Source organism: Triturus cristatus, chromosome 4_2 (genome assembly GCF_964204655.1).
Source record: "Triturus cristatus chromosome 4_2, aTriCri1.1, whole genome shotgun sequence".
In the NCBI taxonomy this organism is placed as follows: domain Eukaryota; kingdom Metazoa; phylum Chordata; class Amphibia; order Caudata; family Salamandridae; genus Triturus; species Triturus cristatus.
Window position 1 is genome coordinate 962637561 of NC_140586.1, and position 25091 is coordinate 962662651.

General features: G+C 52.5%; 1 protein-coding gene across 1 annotated transcript in view; it reads right to left on the minus strand.

Annotated features, from left to right (window-relative positions):
• The window catches only part of LOC146839140 (uncharacterized), a 366458-nt gene that overhangs the window by 309307 nt on the left and 32060 nt on the right, over window positions 1–25091 (minus strand). Inside the window, 2 exon segments of the mRNA XM_085600014.1 lie at window positions 20123–20232; window positions 20985–21101. The gene's annotated coding sequence lies outside the window, so the exon portion shown is untranslated.

The following is a 25091-nucleotide window of genomic DNA, read 5'->3' on the forward strand; positions in this document are numbered from 1 at the left end:
CCCGGAGAGGCCAAGCTCTGCATCTTGTGTGAGGGGGAGAGACCCGGAGAGGTCACGCTCTGCATCTTGTGTGAGGGGGAGAGACCCGAAGAGGTCACACTCTGCATCTTGTGTAAGGGGGAGAGACCCGGAGAGGTCACGCTCTGCATCTTGTGTGAGGGGGAGAGACCCGGAGAGGTCACACTCTGCATCTTGTGTGAGGGGGAGAGACCCGGAGAGGCCAAGCTCTGCATCTTGTGTGAGGGGGAGAGACCCGGTGAGGCCAAGCTCTGCATCTTGTGTGAGGGGGAGAGACCCGGAGAGGTCACACTCTGCATCTTGTGTGAGGGGGAGAGACCCAGAGAGGCCAAGCTCTGCATCTTGTGTAAGGGGGAGAGACCCGTAGAGGTCACGCTCTGCATCTTGTGTGAGGGGGAGAGACCCAGAGAGGCCAATCTCTGCATCTTGTGTGAGGGGGAGAGACCCGGAGAGGTCACGCTCTGCATCTTGTGTGAGGGGGAGAGACCCGGAGAGGCCAAGCTCTGCATCTTGTGTGAGGGGGAGAGACCCGGAGAGGTCACGCTCTGCATCTTGTGTGAGGGGGAGAGACCCAGAGAGGTCACATTATGCATCTTGTGTGAGGGGGAGAGACCTGGAGAGGCCAAGCTCTACATCTTGTGTGAGGGAGAGAGACCCGGAGAGGCCAAGCTCTGCATCTTGTGTGAGGGGGAGAGGCCCGGAGAGGTCAAGCTCTGCATCTTGTGTGGGGGGAGAGACCCGGAGAGGTCATGCTCTACATCTTGTATGAGGGGGAGAGACCCAGAGAGGTCACGCTCTGCATCTTGTGTGAGGGGGAGCGACCCGGAGAGGTCATACCCTGCATCTTGTGTGAGGGGGAGAGACCAGGAGAGGTCACGCTCTACATCTTGTGTGAGGGAGAGAGACCAGGAGAGGTCACGCTCTGCATCTTGTGTGAGGGCGAGAGACCCGGAGAGGTCACACACTGCATCTTGTGTGAGGGGGAGAGACCAGGAGAGGTCACGCTCTACATCTTGTGTGAGGGGGAGAGACCCGGAGAGGTCACGCTCTGCATCTTGTGTGAGGGGGAGAGACCAGGAGAGGTCACGCTCTACATCTTGTGTGAGGGGAAGAGACCCGGAGAGGTCAAGCTCTGCATCTTGTGTGAGGGGGAAAGGCCCGGAGAGGCCAAGCTCTGCATCTTGTGTGAGGGGGAGAGGCCCAGAGAGGCCAAGATCTGCATCTTGTGTGAGGGGGAGAGGCCCGGAGAGGTCAAGCTCTGCATCTTGTGTGAGGGGAAGAGACCCGGAGAGGCCAAGCTCTACATCTTGTGTGAGGGGGAGGGACCCGGAGAGGCCAAGCTCTGCATCTTGTGTGAGGGGGAGAGACCCGGAGAGGCCAAGCTCTGCATCTTGTGTGAGGGGAAGAGACCCGGAGAGGCCAAGCTCTGCATCTTGTGTGAGGGGGAGAGGCCCGGAGAGGCCAAGCTCTGCATCTTGTGTGAGGAGGAGAGGCCCGGAGAGGCCAAGCTCTGCATCTTGTGTGAGGGGGAGAGGCCCGGAGAGGCCAAGCTCTACATCTTGTGTGAGGGGAAGAGACCCGGAGAGGCCAAGCTCTGCATCTTGTGTGATGGAGGAGAGACCCGGTGAGGCCAATCTCTACATCTTGTGTGAGGGGGAGAGACCCGGAGAGGCCAAGCTCTGCATCTTGTGTGAGGGGGAGAGGCCCGGAGAGGCCAAGCTCTGCATCTTGTGTGATGGAGGAGAGACCCGGTGAGGCCAAGCTCTGCATCCTGTGTGAGGGGGAGAGACCCGGAGAGACCACGCTCTACATCTTGTGTCAGGGGAAGAGACACGGAGAGGTCACGCTCTGCATCTTGTGTGATGGAGGAGAGACCCGGTGAGGCCAAGCTCTGATACTTGTGTGAGGGGGAGAGACCCGGAGAGGTCACACTCTGCATCTTGTGTGAGGGGGAGAGACCAGGAGAGGTCACGCTCTACATCTTGTGTGAGGGGGAGAGACCCGGAGAGGTCACACTCTGCATCTTGTGTGAGGGGGAGAGACCCGGTGAGGCCAAGCTCTGCATCTTGTGTGAGGGGGAGAGACCCGGTGAGGCCAAGCTCTGCATCTTGTGTGATGGAGGAGAGACCCGGAGAGGCCAAGCTCAGCATCTTGTGTGAGGGGAAGAGACCCGGAGAGGCCAAGCTCTGCATCTTGTGTGATGGAGGAGAGACCCGGAGAGGTCACGCTCTGCATTTTGTGTGAGGGGGAGAGACCCAGAGAGGTCACGCTCTGCATCTTGTGTGAGGGGGAGAGACCCGGAGAGGTCACGCTCTGCATCTTGTGTGATGGAGGAGAGACCCGGTGAGGCCAAGCTCTGCATCCTGTGTGAGGGGGAGAGACCCAGAGAGGCCACGCTCTACATCTTGTGTGAGGGGAAGAGACACGGAGAGGTCACGCTCTGCATCTTGTGTGATGGAGGAGAGACCCGGTGAGGCCAAGCTCTGCATCTTGTGTGAGGGGGAGAGACCCGGAGAGGTCACACTCTGCATCTTGTGTGAGGGGGAGAGACCAGGAGAGGTCATGCTCTGCATCTTGTGTGAGGGGGAGAGACCCAGAGAGGTCACGCTCTGCATCTTGTGTGAGGGGGAGAGACACGGTGAGGCCAAGCTCTGCATCTTGTGTGAGGGGGAGAGACCCGGTGAGGCCAAGCTCTGCATCTTGTGTGATGGAGGAGAGACCCGGAGAGGCCAAGCTCTGCATCTTGTGTGAGGGGAAGAGACCCGGAGAGGCCAAGCTCAGCATCTTGTGTGAGGGGAAGAGTCCCGGAGAGGCCAAGCTCTGCATCTTGTGTGATGGAGGAGAGACCCGGAGAGGTCACGCTCTGCATTTTGTGTGAGGGGGAGAGACCCAGAGAGGTCACGCTCTGCATCTTGTGTGAGGGGGAGAGACCCGGAGAGGTCACGCTCTGCATCTTGTGTGATAGAGGAGAGACCCGGTGAGGCCAAGCTCTGCATCCTGTGTGAGGGGGAGAGACCCGGAGAGGCCACGCTCTACATCTTGTGTGAGGGGAAGAGACACGGAGAGGTCACGCTCTGCATCTTGTGTGATGGAGGAGAGACCCGGTGAGGCCAAGCTCTGCATCTTGTGTGAGGGGGAGAGACCCGGAGAGGTCACACTCTGCATCTTGTGTGAGGGGGAGAGACCCAGAGAGGTCACGCTCTGCATCTTGTGTGAGGGGGAGAGACACGGTGAGGCCAAGCTCTGCATCTTGTGTGAGGGGGAGAGACACGGTGAGGCCAAGCTCTGCATCTTGTGTGATGGAGGAGAGACCTGGAGAGGCCAAGCTCTGCATCTTGTGTGAGGGGAAGAGACCCGGAGAGGCCAAGCTCTGCATCTTGTGTGATGGAGGAGAGACCCGGAGAGGTCACGCTCTGCATCTTGTGTGAGGGGGAGAGACCCGGAGAGGTCACGCTCTGCATCTTGTGTGAGGGGGAGAGACCCGGAGAGGTCACGCTCTGCATATTGTGTGAGGGGGAGAGACCCGGAGAGGCCAAGCTCTGCATCTCATGTGAGGGGAAGTGTTGGACCCGGCCTCGTGGCGTGGTCCGTACCCCCGTGGATTGTGCCCGTTCCCCGCCCCGGCCTGCACGGGCCACCCTTCTGAACTGCACCGAGACCCCTCATCCTGAGCCGCACGAGGTTGCGTACCCCTCGTGGCTCCGCCATCTTGTTGGCCTCCACGTGACTCTAGGCACCAGCCAGTGCCACCCCGCTCAACCCGGCCTCGACCCCAGCGAAGCCCCGACATCGAGGCACCACGAACTGGCCAGGGGGTGCCGCAGGAACCATTCATCGCCCCCGGCGGAGGACAGTATCGATGGGACCCCCAACTGTCCTCCCCTCTCTAGGTGTGATCGCCCGGCAACTCTCTTGGGCCTGGCGCCTCTCCTGCTGGGCGTCTGGCCACCTCCACCCGGCCTCTCCGCCCCCCCCGGGCGCCTGGGTCCGGACATCAAAGGGCTCCAGACCTATATCTGGGGCGACCCCGCCACAGATCGGCAGTTGTATCCCGGAGTCGAGAGCCCTGCTGATTGAATCGCGGCCGACCCTAAGAAGAAGAACTCTTGTTTGGACTATCACGAGCCCTGCTGACTGCGTCGCGGCTCCTTCTTGTGAACTCTTGAAGCCCCCCGGAACATCGGAGCCCTGCTGACGCTGTCGCGGCCCAAACCTCGCTGAAGCCTCCCTCGGAGCCCTGCTGACGACGTCGCGGCTCGAGCTGAGCAGAAACCATCTTGAGAGCCCTGCTGATTTGATCGCGGCTCTCCACGAACTGAACTCCAGAGCCCTGCTGACGCCGTCGCGGCTCGACCCCTCCGAGATCCGGAGGCCATCCAACTTGAGGATAAGAACTGGGCCCCAGGTACCCTCGTACCACACCCCTGCTAAAGACTGTCCCGCTACCCCTACCCTTCCAAAGAGACACTGAGACTTTTGGTGGATCCCTCGATCCCTTCGTGTAAATATTGACCTCGTAACCTTTTTATTGCTGATAAAGAATTGCTTGTCTTGAGACAACCTCCTTGAGTCCTGTGTGGTGGTGTTACTGTGCTAGTACGTGATAGGAGAAGGATCTCTCAGGAGACTTCTCGGCAGCGCTCGGCTACGTCATACAGTGGGAGGGCCCCCCTTGGTGGTCTCACCGACTCCTCGGGGTCCGCCTTCCAACATTTGGTGGCCAGCGACGGGATCCGAGCCGAACGCAGTACGTACCAGCCAGTACCCACTAGCTACCCATCCAAACGAACAGTAATCATGAGCAGCCAGGAAAACAATGCGACAATGGAGTTCCAGCCCGAACGGCTGGAAGAATATACGCACAAAGAGTTAAAGCAGTTCTGCAAAGCCAAAGGCATTACAACCACCGGCCTAGGTACCAAAGAGGAGATGCAGAAAGCCCTGAGGACATGGCTGGAGGCTGGGGCGGGCCCCTCCCAGGAAGAGGGTCCCTTGCCCCTGACTGAGACCACATCAACCGCACTAACTCCGGCAACCGGAGGAAGAAAGAGCCTAGAAACCGGCCTCTCCGAAGAAGAAATCCGAGAGCGGGAGAAGGTCCGGAACCACGAGCTAGAGCTCGCACGACTGCGGCTGGACGGCGAACTCCAGCTGGCGGAAAAGAAACTGGCCCTAGAGCAGCTACGGCTACAAGAGGAGATAGAAGAAAAGAGACGGCACCGAGAGTTGGAGGAAAAAAGACTGACCCTTGAACACGAGCGAAGTCTCAAAGAGCTCGAAATCAAGGCCAAGAACGGGGGGACCGACACCCCCAGTAATAGAGACACCCTACCGCCTGCCGAGGCCAAGGTACATATCCCGAAAGATGTCGTCAAGGAGTACTATAAGAATGACGACATCCAACAATGGTTCAAGGCATACGAGGTGGCCATGACCTCCCATCGGGTGCCCCGAAAGGACTGGGGCGCCGGCCTGTGGGGTCGGTTCCTGAGTGAAGGTCGAGACACACTGCTCCAGCTGCCAGAGGAGGTGATGACCTCCTACGACCACATGAAGGAGGCCCTGCTCACCCGCTGCGGGCTGACCGCGGAAATGTACCGCCAGCGGTTCAGAGACTGGAAGAAGATCCCGGGTACGACCTGGGTGGAATATGTGGACTTTTTCAGCCGGGCCCTAGAAGGATGGATCAAGGGTAGCAAAGTCACCACCTACGGGCAGCTGGTCGACCTCATTGTTTGGGAACATCTCTCCAATAATTGCTTCGTGGAGCTAAGGCAACACCTCCTCGACAGCAAGATGACCGACCCACGAAAACTCGCCGTCGAGGCCGATCGATGGGTCAACACCCGAGTCCCCTGGAACTCGATGGGGGAGTACCAGAGGAACCCCACCGGACCTCCCCGCCAACGCGGTGGAGGGGGAGGGCCGAACAGGAACCGAGACCCCCCTGCCGGGGCTCCCAGGAGCCCACCTCGAGGGCCACCGCAGCCACCCCTCTCCCCGAGCCTAGCCCGAAGAGGGGCGGCCCCAGCCAGAACCGGACCACGGCCCCCAGTAACATGCTACGGCTGCCAACAACCCGGACACTATGCCAGTGATCCGGTCTGCCCCCTGAACCGAAGAAGCGGGGCCGGCGGGCCCCCGCCCCGACAGCTGGCGGCCGCCGCCCTGGGAGAAGGAGAAGAGGAAGAGGAGACCCTCGACCGAGGGACCACTGAATGGGAGCCGGCAGCCATGTCCCTGGTCTGCCTGGGTAGCCGAGAAATGGTACCCTGCACCCCCATCCCAAGCAACACCCAGAAGTACCGGCAGCAGGTCACGGTCAATGGACAACGGGCCGAAGCCCTTCGTGACACCTGCGCCAGTGTCACCGCTGTCCGCTGCCACCTGGTGACCCCCGAACAGATCCTACCGAATGTGCTATGCCCCGTCTGGACGGCCGACAACAGCGAAAGCCTGTGCCAGATGGCCCTGGTCCCCTTCGAATGGGGAGGGGTGACGGGCCTGCTGAAGGTGACGGTACGCGACGACGCCCCCATCGACTGCCTCCTGGGGAACGACTTGGAGAGTTCCCCCTGGGCTCAAGTAGAGCGACGAGAGCACCTCCGAATGCTGGGACTATCCGACTGGGCCTGCGCCATCACCCGGTCCATGTCCTCCGGGGCCGCCCAGCCCGAGGGGCTCGCACCCCCTCCCGCCATCAGCGAGGGGGAGGCGGACACCAACCCTGGACCTAGTGAATCCTCCCCCGAGGAGACGGCTTCCCCGTGCGCCCTACCAGAACTGACACAATGGCGACACGAAGGGGGCCCCACTCGGGAGCAGTTCCAACAAGAGCAGCAGTCCTGCCCCACTCTCGAAGGGGTCCGCCAACAAGCGTCCGCCCAAGCCAACGGGGACCAGACCGGCACCCACTGGGTCTACTGGGCCGAAGGTCTGCTATACAGTGAGCAAAAAGTGGCAGAACTCGGGGCCAGCCGAGTGTTGGTGGTCCCCCTCCGCTTCCGGGAGTTCCTGCTCAACCTGGCACATGATGTGCCCCTCGCCGGACACTTGGGGCAAGACAAAACGTACAGCCGTGTGGTGACCCACTTCTACTGGCCCCGGATGCGGAGAGACGTGGACAACCACTGCCGGTCCTGCCAGACCTGCCAAGCCAGCGGGAAGACGGGGGGTCGGGTCAAGGCCCCCCTCCAGCCCTTTCCAGCCGTCAGCACCCCGTTCGAACGGGTCGGAATCGATATCGTGGGGCCGCTGGACCCCCCGACCGCCCTGGGCCACCGCTTCATCCTGGTCCTCGTGGACCACGCCACCAGGTACCCGGAGGCGGTCCCGCTGAGAACTATAACGCCCTCCGTGGTAGGCCGGGCCTTAATGGGGATCTTCTCCCGAGTGGGATTTCCCCGCGAAGTGGTGAGCGACAGAGGCACGAACTTTATTTCCAGGTACATGCGGTCCCTGTGGCAGCAGTGCGGGGTCACGTACAAGTTCACGACCCCCTATCACCCTCAGGGGAACGGACTGGTTGAGCGGTTCAACAGAACATTAAAGGGAATGATTCAGGGCCTGGAAGAGCCCCTCAGGCGGAGATGGGATGTTCTGCTGCCGTGCCTCCTGTTTGCCTATCGGGAGGTCCCGCAGAAGTCCCTGGGGTTCAGCCCGTTTGAACTATTGTACGGACACCCGGTCCGCGGACCGCCCAGCCTGGTCAAGGAGGGCTGGGAGACGAAGCCCCAAGGCGCCCCTCCTGACGTCTACCGATACCTCCTGACCCTCCGAAACCAGACCCGCAAGTTCCGAGCCATGGCCGAAGCCAACCTCGAGGCCAGCCAGGAGGACATGAAGCGGTGGTACGATCGGAACTCCTCTACCATAGAGTTCGAACCAGGTCAAAAAGTATGGGTCATGGCTCCGGTTGAACCCGGCGCCCTCCAGGACAAGTGGACGGGGCCCTTCAAGATAGTGGAGAAGAAAAGTCCCGTCACCTATCTGGTCGACCTGGAGTCCCCCCGGAACCCCCTCCGGGTCCTACATGCTAACAGGCTAAAACCCCATTTTGCCCGGACCGAACTGAGCCTGCTGTTGGCGACCGACGAGGGGGGCGAGGACGACTCCGAGCCCCTGCCCGACCTCTTGCAGTCCAACGTCCATGATGGATCAATAGAAGGTGTCCAACTCGCCTCTTCCCTGACTCCGGAAAAGCGCAACGACTGCCAGCAACTGCTGCAGGACTACGCAGCCCTCTTCTCCCTCACCCCGGGGGTGACCCACTGGTGCGTCCACGACGTCGACACCGGGGAGAGCCCTCCCGTGCGACACAGAGCCTACCGGGTACCCGACCGAGTGCGGGCATGCATCCAGGCTGAAGTAGCAAAGATGCTGGCCCTGGGGGTCATCGAACCCTCCGACAGCCCGTGGGCCAGCCCTGTCGTCCTGGTGCCAAAGGCCGCAGCTCCCGGCCACACCCCGGAGTTACGATTCGGCGTGGATTACCGAGCCCTGAATGCAGTGACCAAGACGGACGCCCACCCTATACCCCGGGCCGACGAGCTCATCGACCGCTTAGGGGCCGCTCGCTACCTGAGCACACTGGACCTCACCGCCGGGTACTGGCAGATCCAGCTCACCCCCGGCGCCCAAGAAAGATCCGCCTTTTCTACCCCGGATGGGCATTACCACTTTCGGGTGATGCCCTTCGGGATGAAGAACGCCCCGGCCACTTTCCAAAGACTGGTGAACAAGGTTTTGGCCGGGCTTGAGGCCTTCAGCGCGGCCTACCTAGATGACATTGCCGTGTACAGCAACCACTGGGCAGAGCACCTCCTTCACATCAAAGCCGTCCTGGCCGCCCTCCAGCGGGCCGGGCTCACGATCAAGGCCAGCAAATGCCAGATCGGCCACGGATCCGTGACCTACCTGGGCCATCAAGTGGGGAGCGGGCAGGTGGCCCCTCTCCAACCAAAAATAGACGCCATCCAGGCCTGGGAACCCCCCACTACCCAGACCGCTGTCCGGGCCTTCCTGGGTCTCACCGGATACTACCGGCGGTTTATCCGGGACTATGGGAGCATTGTTGGCCCCCTCACAGAACTAACGTCCAAAAAGCAGCCCAAGAAGGTGCACTGGACACCCCGCTGCCAAGCAGCCTTCGACACCCTAAAGACAGCAATGTGTACTGCTCCGGTGCTGCAGGCCCCTGACTACAATAAGGAGTTCGTGGTACAGACGGACGCCTCCGAGTATGGGATCGGGGCCGTCCTGTCCCAGGCCGATGAAAAGGGGCTCGACCGACCAGTGGCCTTCATCAGCCGACGGCTACTGCCCCGAGAGCAACGATGGAGCACCATCGAGCGTGAGGCCTTCGCTGTAGTGTGGGCCCTCAAGAAGCTCCGGCCCTACCTCTTCGGTACCCACTTCCGGGTCCAGACCGACCACCGGCCCCTGCGGTGGTTAATGCAAATGTGGGGCGAGAACCCCAAACTGCTGCGGTGGTCCATCTCGTTACAAGGGATGGACTTTGACGTTGAACACCGGCCCGGCAATGACCACGCCAACGCCGACGGCCTGTCCTGCTTCTTCCGCCTTGACGAGGAGAATCCCCAAGGAGATGGGTGACTCTCCATGCCTTCGGCTGGGGGGACGCCTGTTGGACCCGGCCTCGTGGCGTGGTCCGTACCCCCGTGGATTGTGCCCGTTCCCCACCCCGGCCTGCACGGGCCACCCTTCTGAACTGCACCGAGACCCCTCATCCTGAGCCGCACGAGGTTGCGTACCCCTCGTGGCTCCGCCATCTTGTTGGCCTCCACGTGACTCTAGGCACCAGCCAGTGCCACCCCGCTCAACCCGGCCTCGACCCCAGCGAAGCCCAGACATCGAGGCACCACAAACTGGCCAGGGGGTGCCGCAGGAACCATTCATCGCCCCCGGCAGAGGACAGTATCGATGGGACCCCCAACTGTCCTCCCCTCTCTAGGTGTGATCGCCCGGCAACTCTCTTGGGCCTGGCGCCTCTCCTGCTGGGCGTCTGGCCACCTCCACCCGGCCTCTCCGCCCCCCCCGGGCGCCTGGGTCCGGACATCAAAGGGCTCCAGACCTATATCTGGGGCGACCCCGCCACAGATCGGCAGTTGTATCCCGGAGTCGAGAGCCCTGCTGATTGAATCGCGGCCGACCCTACGAAGAAGAACTCTTGTTTGGACTATCACGAGCCCTGCTGACTGCGTCGCGGCTCCTTCTTGTGAACTCTTGAAGCCCCCCGGAACATCGGAGCCCTGCTGACGCTGTCGCGGCCCAAACCTCGCTAAAGCCTCCCTCGGAGCCCTGCTGACGACGTCGCGGCTCGAGCTGAGCAGAAACCATCTTGAGAGCCCTGCTGATTTGATCGCGGCTCTCCACGAACTGAACTCCAGAGCCCTGCTGACGCCGTCGCGGCTCGACCCCTCCGAGATCCGGAGGCCCTCCAGCTTGAGGATAAGAACTGGGCCCCAGGTACCCTCGTACCACACCCCTGCTAAAGACTGTCCCGCTACCCCTACCCTTCCAAAGAGACACTGAGACTTTTGGTGGATCCCTCGATCCCTTCGTGTAAATATTGACCTCGTAACCTTTTTATTGCTGATAAAGAATTGCTTGTCTTGAGACAACCTCCTTGAGTCCTGTGTGGTGGTGTTACTGTGCTAGTACGTGATAGGAGAAGGATCTCTCAGGAGACTTCTCGGCAGCGCTCGGCTACTTCATACAGTGGGAGGGCCCCCCTTGGTGGTCTCACCGACTCCTCGGGGTCCGCCTTCCAACAGGAAGAGACACAGAGAGGTCAAGCTCTGCATCTAATGTGGTGAGGGAGAGAGCAGGCACTGCACCCACTGTGACAGCGAAGAGACCCGGAGAGGCCAGACTCAGCACACAGTGTGACATGAGAGGGGCAGCAAGAGGCCAGGCTCTGAATCAACTGTACACCCAGTGTGACGGAGGAGAGACCCGGAGAGGCCAAGCTCTGCATCTTGTGTGATGGAGGAGAGACCCGGAGAGGCCAAGCTCTACATCTTGTGTGAGGGGGAGAGGCCCGGAGAGGTCATGCTCTACATCTTGTGTGAGGGGGAGAGACCCGGAGAGGTCACGCTCTGCATCTTGTGTGAGGAGGAGAGACCCGGAGAGGCTGAGCTCTACATCTTGTGTGAGGGGGAGAGGCCCGGAGAGGTCAAGCTCTGCATCTTGTGTGAGGGGGAGAGGCCCGGAGAGGTCAAGCTCTGCATCTTGTGTAAGGGGGAGAGGCCCGGAGAGGCAAAGCTCTGCATCTTGTGTGAGGGGGAGAGACCCGGAGAGGTCAAGCTCTGCATCTTGTGTGAGGGGGAGAGGCCCGGAGAGGCAAAGCTCTGCATCTTGTGTGAGGGGGAGAGACCCGGAGAGGCCAAGCTCTGCATCTTGTGTGAGGGGGAGAGGCCCGGAGAGGCCAAGCTCTGCATCTTGTGTGATGGAGGAGAGACCCGGAGAGGCCAAGCTCTGCATCTTGTGTGAGGGGGAGAGACCCGGAGAGGTCACATTCTGCATCTTGTGTGAGGGGAGAGGCCCGGAGAGGCCAAGCTCTGCATCTTGTGTGAGGGGAAGAGACACGGAGAGGTCATGCTCTACATCTTGTGTGAGGGGGAGAGACCCGGAGAGGCCAAGCTCTGCATCTTGTGTGAGGGGGAGAGACCCGGAGAGGCTGAGCTCTGCATCTTGTGTGAGGGGGAGAGACCCAAAGAAGTCACGCTCTGCATTTTGTGTGAGGGGGAGAGACCCGGAGAAGTCACGCTCTGCATCTTGTGTGAGGGGGAGAGACCCGAAGAGGTCACACTCTGCACCTTGTGTGAGGGGGAGAGGCCCGGAGAGGTCACGCTCTCCATCTAATGTGGCGAGGGAGAGAGCAGGCACTGCACCCACTGTGACAGCGAAGAGACCCGGAGAGGCCAGACTCAGCACACAGTGTGACATGAGAGGGGCAGAAAGAGGCCAGGCTCTGAATCAACTGTACACCCAGTGTGACGGAGGAGAGACCCGGAGAGGCCAAGCTCTGCATCTTGTGTGAGGGTGAGAGACCCGGAGAGGCCAAGCTCTGCATCTTGTGTGAGGGGGAGAGAGCCGGTGAGGCCAAGCTCTGAATCCTGTGTGAGGGGGAGAGACCCGGAAAGACCAGTATAACTGGGGAAAAACATGAGACCAGAATCTGCTCCCAGTGGGACACAGGAGGGGCTGAGAGAGGCCAGGCCCAGTGGGAGAGCAGAGGGACCAGGCAGGTGAACGAATACAAACCTTCTCTGTAACTGCACTGGGTACACAGAGAATGAGAAGCATAGATGCTGAGACTGTCCCACAGGTGGGAGCATTTTACAAGGAAACGTGCAAGAAGACAGTGAGATATTTCAGATATATGACTACTGTCACTAAGCAGAGATTGTTTATGGGTAACAATGGGTACTCCTGTTGCACCAAGTGTCTAGCTCAGCTATTTCCCTGCCCAGCCGCAGATACCCCAAAGACACTGAAGCAGCAAGTGGAACATGCTGTGCTGGTAGCTTGCAGCAGGTTTCAGTGGCCTCAGTTTCTGCTGTGTTTGCAGGAGTTCCTTTTGAGACCAACACCGATGGTTCGCATCAGCCCCTTACTGAAGACCTGATGACTACAGGAGCTGAAGGTGTATGAGAGGGAGTTCTTAATCTGTGGCATGGTCAGTAGCTCCAAGAGCTGACGGGAAGCTCTGGGGAAGTCTGGAGGGTTTCTCTCGCTCTGTACCATTCACTGGAGCCTCTTTCTGTTCTCTTTACTCCTCGTCGGAGGGCGGTTTCCTCTCGCTCTGTACCATTCACCGGAGCCTCCCTCTGTTCTCTTTACTCCTGGTCAGAGTGAGGTTTCCTCTCGCTCTGTACCATTCACTGGAGCCTCTTTCTGTTCTCTTTACTCCTGGTCAGAGTGAGGTCTGTACCATTCACTGGAGCCTCCTTCTGTTCTCTTTACTCCTGGTCAGAGGGAGGTCTGTACCATTCACTGGAGCCTCCTTCTGTTCTCTTTACTCCTGGTCGGAGGGAGGTTTCCTCTCACTCTGTACCATTCACCGGAGCCTCCCTCTGTTCTCTTTACTCCTGGTCAGAGTGAGGTTTCCTCTCGCTCTGTACCATTCACTGGAGCCTCTTTCTGTTCTCTTTACTCCTGGTCAGAGTGAGGTCTGTATCATTCACTGGAGCCTCCTTCTGTTCTCTTTACTCCTGGTCAGAGGGAGGTTTCCTCTTGCTCTGTACCAAACACTGGAGCCTCCTTCTGTTCTCTTTAGTCCTGGTCGGAGTGAGGTCTGTACCATTCACTGGAGCCTCCTTCTGTTCTCTTTACTCCTGGTTGGAGTGAGGTCTGTACCATTCACTGGAGCCTCCTTCTGTTCTCTTTAGTCCTGGTCGGAGTGAGGTCTGTACCATTCACTGGAGCCTCCTTCTGTTCTCTTTACTCCTGGTAGGAGTGAGGTCCGTACCATTCACTGGAGCCTCCTTCTGTTCTCTTTACTCCTGGTCGGAGTGAGGTCTGTACCATTCACTGGAGCCTCCTTCTGTTCTCTTTACTCCTGGTCAGAGTGAGGTATGTACCATTCACTGGAGCCTCCTTCTGTTCTCTTTACTCCTGGTCAGAGTGAGGTATGTACCATTCACTGGAGCCTCCTTCTGTTATCTTTACTCCTGGTTGGAGTGAGGTCTGTACCATTCACTGGAGCCTCCTTCTGTTCTCTTTAGTCCTGGTCGGAGTGAGGTCTGTACCATTCACTGGAGCCTCCTTCTCTTCTCTTTACTCCTGGTAGGAGTGAGGTCCGTACCATTCACTGGAGCCTTCTTCTGTTCTCTTTACTCCTGGTCGGAGTGAGGTCTGTACCATTCACTGGAGCCTCCTTCTGTTATCTTTACTCCTGGTCGGAGTGAGGTATGTACCATTCACTGGAGCCTCCTTCTGTTCTCTTTACTCTTGGTCGGTGGGAGGTTTCCTCTCACTCTGTACCATTCATTGGAGCCTCTTTCTGTTCTCTTTACTCCTGGTTGGAGGGAGGTTTCCTCTCGCTCTGTAGCATTCACTGGAGCCTCCCTCTGTTCTCTTTACTCCTGATTGAAGGGAGGTTTCCTCTCCCTCTGTAGCATTCACTGGAGCCTCCCTCTGTTCTCTTTACTCCTGATCGAAGGGAGGTTTCCTCTCGCTCTGTAGCATTCACTGGAGCCTCCTTCTGTTCTCTTTACTCCTGGTCGGAGGGAGGTTTCCTCTCCCTCTGTAGCATTCACCGGAGCCTCCTCCTGTTCTCTTTACTCCTGGTCGGAGGGAGGTTTCCTCTCGCTCTGTACCATTCACCGGAGCCTCCCTCTGTTCTCTTTACCCCTGGTCAATGGGAGGTTTCCTCTCACTCTGCAGCATTCACTGGAGTCTCCCTCTGTTCTCTTTACTCCTAGTTGGAGGGAGGTTTCCTCTTGCTCTGTACCATTCACAAGAGCCTCCTGCTGTTCTCTTTACTCCTGGTCGGAGGGAGGTTTCCTCTCGCTCTGTACCATTCACCGGAGCCTCCCTCTGTTCTCTTTACCCCTGGTCAATGGGAGGTTTCCTCTCTTTCTGTACCATTCACCAGAGCCTCCTTCTGTTCTCTTTACTCCTGGTCAGAGTGAGGTATGTACCATTCACTGGAGCCTCCTTCTGTTCTCTTTAGTCCTGGTCAGAGTGAGGTTTCCTCTCGCTCTGTACCATTCACCGGAGCCTCCCTCTGTTCTCTTTACTCCTGGTCAGAGTGAGGTTTCCTCTCGCTCTGTACCATTCACTGGAGCCTCCTTCTGTTCTCTTTACTCCTGGTTGGTGGGAGGTTTCCTCTCGCTCTGTACCATTCACTGGAGCCTCCTTCTGTTCTCTTTACTCCTGGTCAGAGGGAGGTTTCCTCTCGCTCTGTGCCATTCACTGGAGCCTCCTTCTGTTCTCTTTACTCCTGGTCGGAGTGAGGTATGTACCATTCACTGGTGCCTCCTTCTGTTCTCTTTAATCCCGGTCGGTGGGAGGTTTCCTCTCACTCTGTACCATTTACTGGAGCTTCTTTCTGTTCTCTTTACTCCTGGTCAGAGTGAGGTTTCTTCTCATTCTGTACCATTCACTGGAGCCTCTTTCTGTTCTCTTTACTCCTGGTCAGAGTGAGGTGTGTACCATTCAGTGGAGCTTACTTCGGTTCTCTTTACTCCTGGTCAGAGTGAGGTTTCCTCTCATTCTGTACCATTCACTGGAGCCTCTTTCTGTTCTCTTTACTCCTGGTCAGAGAGAGGTATGTACCATTCACTGGAGCTTCCTTCGGTTCTCTTTACTCCTGGTCAGAGTGAGGTTTCCTCTCACTCTGTACCATTCACTGTAGCCTCCTTCTGTTCTCTTTACTCCTGGTCAGAGTGGGGTCTGTACCATTCACTGGAGCTTCCTTCGGTTCTCTTTACTCCTGGTCAGAGTGAGGTTTCATCTCACTCTGTACCATTGATTGGAGCCTCCTTCTGTTCTCTTTACTCCTGGTCAGAGTGGGGTCTGTACCATTCACCGGAGTGTCCTTCTGTTTTCTTTGCTCCTGGTCGGAGTTTCCTGTAAGTTCTTTAACCCTTTTGATGCGTATGATGGAGCGGTTTCGTCATGCGCGTCGGTCGCGCTGTGCGCATGACGGAACCGCTCCGTCATGGCCCCGCCCGCGCACGGAACCTTCAGCACAGCGCAGTAATCCGCGCCACGGTGAAGGGGTTAACAAAGAAGGAAGAGACCTGTGCAGGTTCAAAGTGTTTGTTTACACAAAAGAATACATTGGATCCTATTCTCAGTGGCCACAACAGCATCGTAGTTCTGCTCCTGGATCAACATAGAGGATACTGCTGGGGTTGCGCTTGTGCCTCCTCGCTGGTTTTTCCCTGTGTTGGACTTTGCCCTTTTTGCAGGGTCATCCCTGAACTTTTTGCCTTCCTCCTGTATTTTTTCTGACCTTTCTGTTTTATGACTCTGGGCACTTTACCACTGCTGATGAGTGCTAAATTGCATATGCTCTCTATTGTAAATTGTTGCTATGGATTAGTGACTCCATGATTGGCTTATTTGATTTACTTGTGAGACCTTAGTATAGTGCACCATGTGTGCCCAGGGCCTGTAAGTCAAATGCTGCTGGTGGGCTTGCAGCACTGATTGTGCTACCCACAGAAGCAGCTTGTAAAGTCTGTCTCAGGCCTGCCATTGCAGAGCCTGTGTGCAGTCTAGCACAGCCATGTCGACTTGGTAAGTGCACCCACTTGCCAGTACCTAAACTAGGGGTGGGCAGAATTTGCGTAGTCGTGCTACGCAAAGCTCAGCGAAATGGTAAATAATCTCCACGAGCACGCAGCAATTCCACGAACATGCGGAATTGCTTGTTCGCGATGCTTTTTTTCTGTTCGCGAATGCTGTTTGCATGCTCAGGGGGGAAATATCTCACGAACACGCATTTTGAGAACGCGAACAAGCAAAAAATTCTGCGAAGCCGCAGAATGCAGAATTTCGGGCAATTCCGCGTTCTCCGCAGAATGCGAAATTACCCAAATTCCGCAAGCGGAACGGAATTTACTGCCCAGGCCTACCCTAAACCTTCCCTTTTCTACATATCAGACACCCCTAAAGTTGGCCCTAGGGCCGGGTGCATTGTATGTGAATGGTAGGTCATGCCCTGGTGTGTGTGGCATGACCTGATAGCGAATTACAGACAATTTTGTTTTTCACTATTGCAATGCTACCTGTCCCCATAGGCCAGAATGATCAGTTTTATTATAACATCTTATAATCCTAACTGACCCAGGGAATATGGTAGAAATTCGTGTTTAGTATGCCTGAACTCAGAATGATAAAAAACATCTTTTAATGAAGTTGGTTTTAACATTCTGTGTTTGAAAATACCACTTTTAGAAGGTAGGTATTTTCATGCCTAACCATCCAGCCTGCCTCTGCTAGCTTGTGTATTGCATGTCTGGTTTGCAAGTGACAGGGGCTGGGGAGACTCCTGGAGACAGGGTGAGTCAGCACAGGGCTGAATAGACCTATCTGCATGTAGAGTGGTGGGAGGAGAAGCACCTGGGTCTGAATAGGGCTATGCCTGCCTTCCACAATACTGGCTCCACCTCCTGTGGTGTGTCTGTGGACCCTGGCCCACACTGACAAAATAAGAAGGTGCACACTGGCAGAATGCACCAAGATCTGGTTTGAACTAGGTAACAGGACCCCAGGACTTTAGATCACTTCTGGGAAAACAAGACAAACCTTTGCCAAGGAGAAGAACCAAGGAATCTGCAGGAGTTTGGACTGCCCCCCTGCCAGTGTGCTGAGTTGCTGGGATGGTCTGCAGTGTTTTGTATATTTACAAGGAAAGGAGAAGGAACTTTTAAAGAACTTTTATCATCTTGCAGAATATTTCTCCAAGGGCTTGAACTTGTGCTTGCCTCTTGCTGAAGTGTAAGGTCTACAAGACTTCACCACCAGCTCCCCTCTGAATCTCCTTGCTGGGAATTCTGTCTGCAGAAGCCTGCGTGCCGCTGGGAGCTGGAAGTGCGACTCATCAAGAAGAAGCATGTCGCAGCCGCAGCTGTTGCCATTGCATGGCCGGAGAAGCATGTTGCCGCCGCCTCATAACCAGAGAAGCGTGTCTTCGTCGCGGCTGTTTGCCGTCGCATCACCGGAGGACCGTGTCGCCACCACAAGGGTCGCTGTTGCACACCGGAGAAGCGTGTCGCAGGGCCTGTCGCGGTTCAGAAGTTGTCGAGTCGACGCATGGCCGTCCGGCGTGCACGCATCTACTTCACGACGTCGCATCGCATCCAGGGCGCCATCTTATCGCATTGCACCGGATTGTCACATTGCACCAAGGCGCCATCTTGCAGCATCGTAACCGGAACGCAGTACGAGAATCAATGCATCGCCTCCACTCCAGTAAGGAACAAGACACATCCCCTACTCTGCGTAAGCATTGAAGAGCGACGCATAGCCTCCCCCGAAGCAAGGAACCGACGCATCACCCTCCCTGCAAACCTTTTGTTTGTTTTGCGTTACGCATCCAGGTACTTTTGTGAGAAACGTGTCGCATTTATCATCAACTTGAACTAAGTTACTTCTACCATCTTTAAGTCTATTTTGAGTACAGTATTGTGAATTTTTGTCGTTTATGGTCTTGTGTCAAGTCTATATAAAGAATACTTATTTTTATAAAACCTGTGTTGTGTCCATCTGTAGTGTTTTCACTGTATTACTGTATGTGTTCACAAATTCTTTACACACTACCTCTGAGATAAGCCTGTCTGCTCGTGCCAAGCTACCAAGGGGGTGAGCAGGGGTTATCCAGGAGTGTAATCCCCTTTCCCTGACTAGAAGCAAGGGTCTCTATTTGGTCAATGGTACCTACCTCTGCCAACTAGAGACCCCCAGTTCTAACACCCTGCATTTGGGAACTCTGTAAAAATGTACCTGCCTGCAACCTCCTGACCTGCTCCTTTGCTACAACACATACCTTCTCAACGCACTGTGACATGAGGTAAAGAGGCACTGGGCAGAAAGGAATACATTGGTGGAGGTAGGAGGCAGGAAGCGTGATATGGAGGTTGGAGGTCCCAACAAGAGAAAGCGACACCCTAAGTAGTTGCAGACATTGCTATTCACAGCTTAAAAGACTTTCGTATCAAGACACCTTATGTGGTCACCGTGCCCCTACAGAGGTCTGTTTAGTTAGTCAAATCCGCAACTCTCTCCTCTACTGTGGCCCAAAGTCTTAATGCAGCTTAATGAAGCCCCCCAAAAAACGGCTTCAGCCTGTTAAAGCCCACAAAACAGCACAGGCTACACAAGACCCAATAAGAGATGGAACCCGCTAGGAAACAGACTCGTATTGAAATGGAATCAATCTTATCCTTAAGTCGCTCCTTGTTGTCTGATACCTTGGCTCTAGAAGAAAAGGCTCAAAGCACCACAAAGCTCAACGGATCACGAGACATAAATAAAGAGACCCTCTTAAATTCAACTATGACATCTCATACACAGGATAAGGAAAAAGGAGACCAGGTGAGTGGCCTGAGTGGCACCAATTGCAGAAAAGGCAATATGGCCATCCAAACGCCACTGGCTTCTACCTATGCTTCGGTTGAAACAAATCCTGCCTGCTTTACAAAGACGTCTGACCATTATCTCACAGAAAGAAGAGAGTGTGGAGGCGTCTGGGAAACGTCAATGTCTGATGCCACAGCAACCTCTATATTTAGAAGCTCCACTAAAAGTGCCTGGTGCAGATCTCCCCACACCCCCACGTGTCACATTTAACAGGCAGGAGACAGTATTAGAAATCCCAGCTGGATCATCCTATTAGTTCAAACACAAAACCAGGTTATCAACACATCTGGGTGAGCCAGCGAACAATGGTGATAGAGGGCCAGATTTAGACTTTGGCGGAGAAGATTGACAGAGTACCCTCTCTGCCAAAGTGAAGTTTTGCCTGCTTCATTTAGAGTAGGGTGGAAGTTGAGTATGTAGGCGGCAGTGGCTACTCTGTCTGCGCCATCTACATACACCTTCGACGTGTTTGGCTGTGTGTTCGCCCACTCTATTTAAAGTGGGTGAATACATGGGTAGTATTCACTATCTATCACCTCGAGGTAAAACCTAACAGTATTGGGCTGCGAAAACTAGAAAAATGACCCCATACACTGGAGAAATCTACCATGCACTGGGGTCATTGTTTTGTGATTTTATTTTTCCAAAATTAAAAATGTTTAAAGTTTGACAGATGTCAGACTTTCAAAGCATTTACAGAAACCGCCATTACGGTGTTTCCTGAAAATGCGAGAGATGTTCGCTGGGCCATCTCAAAATGTGGCAAAGGATACACTCTCAGGGTGATAGAGCCATTTCCGGCTGCCAAAGGGTAAATCAAGCTTAGATATTTCAGCTGGTGCGTCAGCTGGTTCAAGAAGTCCAAGCGATTAAAACAATCCCAGCCACAACATTTTTATTAATACAGACTAAGGTCGACAATATCAACAGTCAGGTACACAAGAGAAAATGGAAGGTGCACTTGTTGCGAAGTCAATACACTTACGTCGAGATCTGTTCCAGAATTGCTTCTTTTTATTCAATCAATATTTTTAAAACTGGCACACAGCCAACGCGTTTCGTTCCCGATTTTTACCAGAGGGAACTTCGTCAGGGCTGTAACATTATAGACAAGACATAACATCAATAAAACATGAACTAACATAAAAAATAATAACAAAAGTAATATCAGACGGCCCACAAAATCACATAACAAACCTTCACATAAATAGAGCATATTTGTCAAAAACACATATAAAAAAATATAAAAGACATATATAAAACATCACATTAATAGTGCATGTATCCAAAATAAATCATTATGTCTGAACAATAATATGACGTAAGGACATCACCATATCTACAAAAATACCATACAGGACAAATCTATACACTGAAAAGACACTTCTACCAAATAAGACAAAGGGGAGTGATCGTGTGGTAGTTGTTGTAAAAGGGTACGTCTATTGGTATTAGTAACCCATTTGGAAAGTAAATAATTCAAATAACTGCAACTCAGGCCTTACTATTTATGTTTGCAAAATTAAGTATGGGCATTGGGACCTGGTGGGTAACAGTTGTCATCTGAAGCAAGACTATGGCAAAGTACGTACAAAGGGAAGCAGAGTCAATGACAAACTAAATCTCACCTCCTATATGTTCAGCTGGTCAAATAGCAGACAAGGTATGTATGTGACAGAATTTGGACCCAATGGGGCAGAATGTTAGCCTCAATAGCAGTATAATTGGTGAAGTTTTGAGAAAAAAGAAGGGATAGACAGATCAGGAAAAAAGGGACCAATGAGAAGTCCTACATAGAGACTCAAATTTGGTACCCTTGTGACGATCATAAAGAGCAACAAACTCACCTCGTGACTCAAAGTAGTCGGCTTTAGAGATTTCCTATGTAGTACGATCGAACTGAAAATGGGGTCCCAAATTTTTTTTCCATCAAGCTTTATAAATGTGAAGTAACGCTGTATAGGCTGTTAAAAAGAATGACAAATATCAGCAATGGTACCAAATGAAATAATGCATCCAGACATGACACGCTGAAGAGTGTATCTAGCAGAGGAACGGCCAACATCAGAGGTACGGATGACCTCAGTGAGCATCGTCCACAGCCATAGTCACTACAATCTTCCATAGTGACATAAAGTATACTCATATGGGAAGACGAGACACAATGATGCACCACATTTTGCAATCAAAACAGAACAATTATTCGTCTGTTATTCCCTATTTAAAAGGCATTCTGCCTAAGAACAAATTCCAAGGTACATCAACAATCCAAAGAGGCAGAACCAAAGTGTCAAAAAGAACAAACCAAACATACCGGAATACAAGGTCCCATGGAGGTCTAAGAACAAGCAAATCCCAGAGATATCTACCACCCAAGTGCAAAAACAATAAACTAATTCTCCAAATATCTCAAGGACTTTCATATTTAACCTGATAACATTAAAATTTGAATGGTGTGTGTATAGTGAAAATAGCCACACCTACATTGATAGTAACATGGAGGGTGAATCAATCTTGGGCGAGGTAAATATCAGGGGGGTAACCACCCTCATCACCCCTCATATAAACATATTAACATATTATGACCAACAGTCGATTACGGCAGAGTTGCTAGCCCAAATAGTAAAGCGCAATTAAAAGCATTATGTAAAGACAAGATAATAAAGTCGAAGATGCGCTGAGCCAGGGTTACTCACCGGAATTAACAGGTTGGTAAAAAAACACTTGATAAAAAGTCCATGCAATGATAGAAGCAGTAAAAACATTTCTTCTGCCACTTGAAATGTCAATGCGTTAATCAAATAAAATCGCCCAATAGTGGTGTTCTTAATTCCAATAAATGTCTATGACATATCCTTCACAGAAAGGCCGTACAATGATAAGAACAGAACAGAAAATATATTATCGGAGAAAGATAACAATGCAGTAAATAAATTCACCCGAGAATTTACGAGTGAATATAGGTGCACTCTAGAGCGGGTGTGATATCATTTCATGTTTCTCCCACTGCAACATGTATAGATTCAGAATGCAGAATGTTCCTCTGCATTCTGTTAAGAACACTGTTGGAAGTATTCTGTGATGTGTTCCACTTGAGTCACTTGGATCTGACTGTTGGTGGTTGAGGTAAATTAAACCCATCTTAAATAATCGTTATTCAAGAGTATCGTTTTGAGTTATTTTGGTGTAAAACACCACATTTATTTGGCGATGAGCGGGCCCTACATCACCTCAACACCAGATGAACTCGAATATATTTTTTTTAAAGATCTCCACAGGAAAAGACGTATTCCTCCACAAGCGGCAGTATTTAAAGGAAAAGAGAAGTATATTTTCTCCATCGGCAGATTAGCAATCAATTGCATCGGCGCAGGTGTCGAGTGAACAGAAATTACGGAATTCACGGTGAGGAGGATAGAGGGTGGAGTGCCTAGTGTGGCGCGTTTGCGTTCCAGCGTTTGCGTGTCAAATCTTCAGTGTGAGAGGATTTCAGGTCATTTTTGGAACTGTCCTGCGTTCAAGTTTGCGTTCCAGTTTGCTCACTGGATGACGTTATGGCCATTGTCTTTCTCTATTAGACTATTGGATACAAGCTGCGCGTCATCTCTGACGGTGTTAAAAGCTGAGCTAGAAAGTAACCGAGCGTTGTGTGTCATCGCGCATAGTGTTCATAGCGAGGCTTGGATGGAACCAATCAGAGTGTGACAGGGCATGTGATGACTCCATTTTGAAGGATTGGGATCTCCTTCATTCTCTTATATTACAACGCGAGAATTTACATAGAAAAGAGAACCGCTTCTTCGAGTTTGTTTTAATTGTCTGGATTATGTGAGTCAGCATCTACATCGCAACATTTTTACACACATGTGAGGTATTATTAAATTAACAATTTAAATATTGACATCTTCTGCCAGTATTTTCGGTGACTGGCACACCTTAAACAGTGAATGTGGTGTTTTAAAGGCATGAACTACATCATTTTCAATAATAGAAATTAATCTTGTTTCTCGGATCGTCTATAATAACTTTACATGAGTGCCCAGTTTTATTAATATAGTCTTTTTTTTTCTTCCTGTAATACAGTTTATTTAAGATTGTAATAAGTTTGGTCTGGTAAGTCTCCGTTTAAGGGAAATTTTACGTAGATTATAAGATGCAAAATGTAACTCAGCCTCCATTTTTCTTAACAAGTCCAGGTGAACCTAATGTGAAGTGGCAAAAATGGAAGACACTTTTTATAAACTTTACTAAGGTTTGTGGAACTAATTTGAGTGCAGAACACAAACATTCGTTATTATTACATTGTGTTGGAGGAGAAGGGCAAGAAGTCTTAGAACATCTTCCTGATCTTAGTGCAGCAGACCAAAGGAATCTCAATGAATATGAGATATGCATTTTGCAATTAGATTGTCATTATCTTCCACGTTTAAGTACAATAATGGAAAGGTACCACTTTGGACTTAGAGAACAAAAGAAAGATGAGTTTGTTGAGGAATTTGTTTCAGCTTTGAGAAAACTTGCATCTTCTTGTTTGGTCCTGCAGTAGAAGAAAGGATCAGTAATAAGTTTGTGTTGAAATGCGCTCATGACAACATTAGAAAGGAACTTTGGTTAAAGGATGAATCTCCCTTGGAAGAAGTTATAACAATTGCAAAACAGGTAGAACACATGATGAAATGTGTTGATGAACTTAGTGGAGAGAAGAATAAAGTAACCACAACAGAAACAAAGGTAGAAGAGGTAGTATGTCAAGTACAGAAGAAAAATACGATAGAAAAAGACAAGAATTCTTCTTCACCTAATAATGCTAGTAGTTTTTCTCATGTAGGAAAACCAACATGTTTTAGATGTGGACGTTTAGGTCATTTGGCTAATTCTTTTTTCTGTCCTGCTTTACATTTTGTTTGTAACACCTGTGGTCAAAAAGGCCACTTTGCTAAATGTTGAAATAGTAAAGTTAATAGAAGTGAGCATTTATCTACTAAAAGTCAACCAGAGGTGAAAGTAGTTATGTTTCAAATTAATGAAGGAAAAGCAGATCATCCTTCACATATGGTGGACATTGAGGGTGTGTTACTGAATTTCAAATTTGAATCATGTTCCCATTTAACGATGATAGGTGAAGACATTTTTCGTCGAGATTTGTCTAACAAAGTCAAAATTACCAAATGTGATCGTTCTTCTTTAGGATTTGGTGGCATTCCTATTAAAATGATAGGTTGTTTTGTAGCAACAATTGAACTGGGTGGAAGAATGATCGCTGGGAAAATTTATGTTGCTAAACATGGTGATTCTCTCTTAGGTTGGCCTCACCAACGATTACTTGATTACTTGGGGTACGACTTAATCCCAATGCCTCTCTACAAGTTCAGGTCCAAGAGTTAAATGATCTCTCTTTTATGTTTGCTGAACAATTTGATGATGTGTTTAAAGATAGTCTTGGCTGTCTCAAAGGTTACAAACATCGTATTAAGCTGAGAGAAGGCGCGGTTCCTGTTGTTGCTAAAGTCAGGAGAATTCCGTTAAAGAAACAGGCCGGTGTTCAAAAAGAAATTGAAAAACTGATAAGTATGGGTGTCATCGAACCTGTGGAAGCCAGAGAGGGGTTGGCCCCCATAGTGGTCGCTAGGAAAGACAGCGGGGAGATACGCTTGTGCATTGATTTACGCTCTTTAAATAAAGAAGTAATTGTTGACAAATTTCCTTTACCAAATATTGATGAGATGATCAGTACATTAGAAGGTGCTAAATACTTCACAAATCTTGATTTAGCGTCAGCCTATCATCAGGTTGAATTCGATGAATCCTCACAAGAGTTAACAGCATTTGTGGACATATGGGGACATATAAGTTTTGCAGGATGCCGTTTGGGCTTATTTCGGCTGCTTCTGCGTTGCAGTGTATTATGTCAAGAATTCTTAGAGGACTTAATGTTGTCAAATGCTATCAAGACG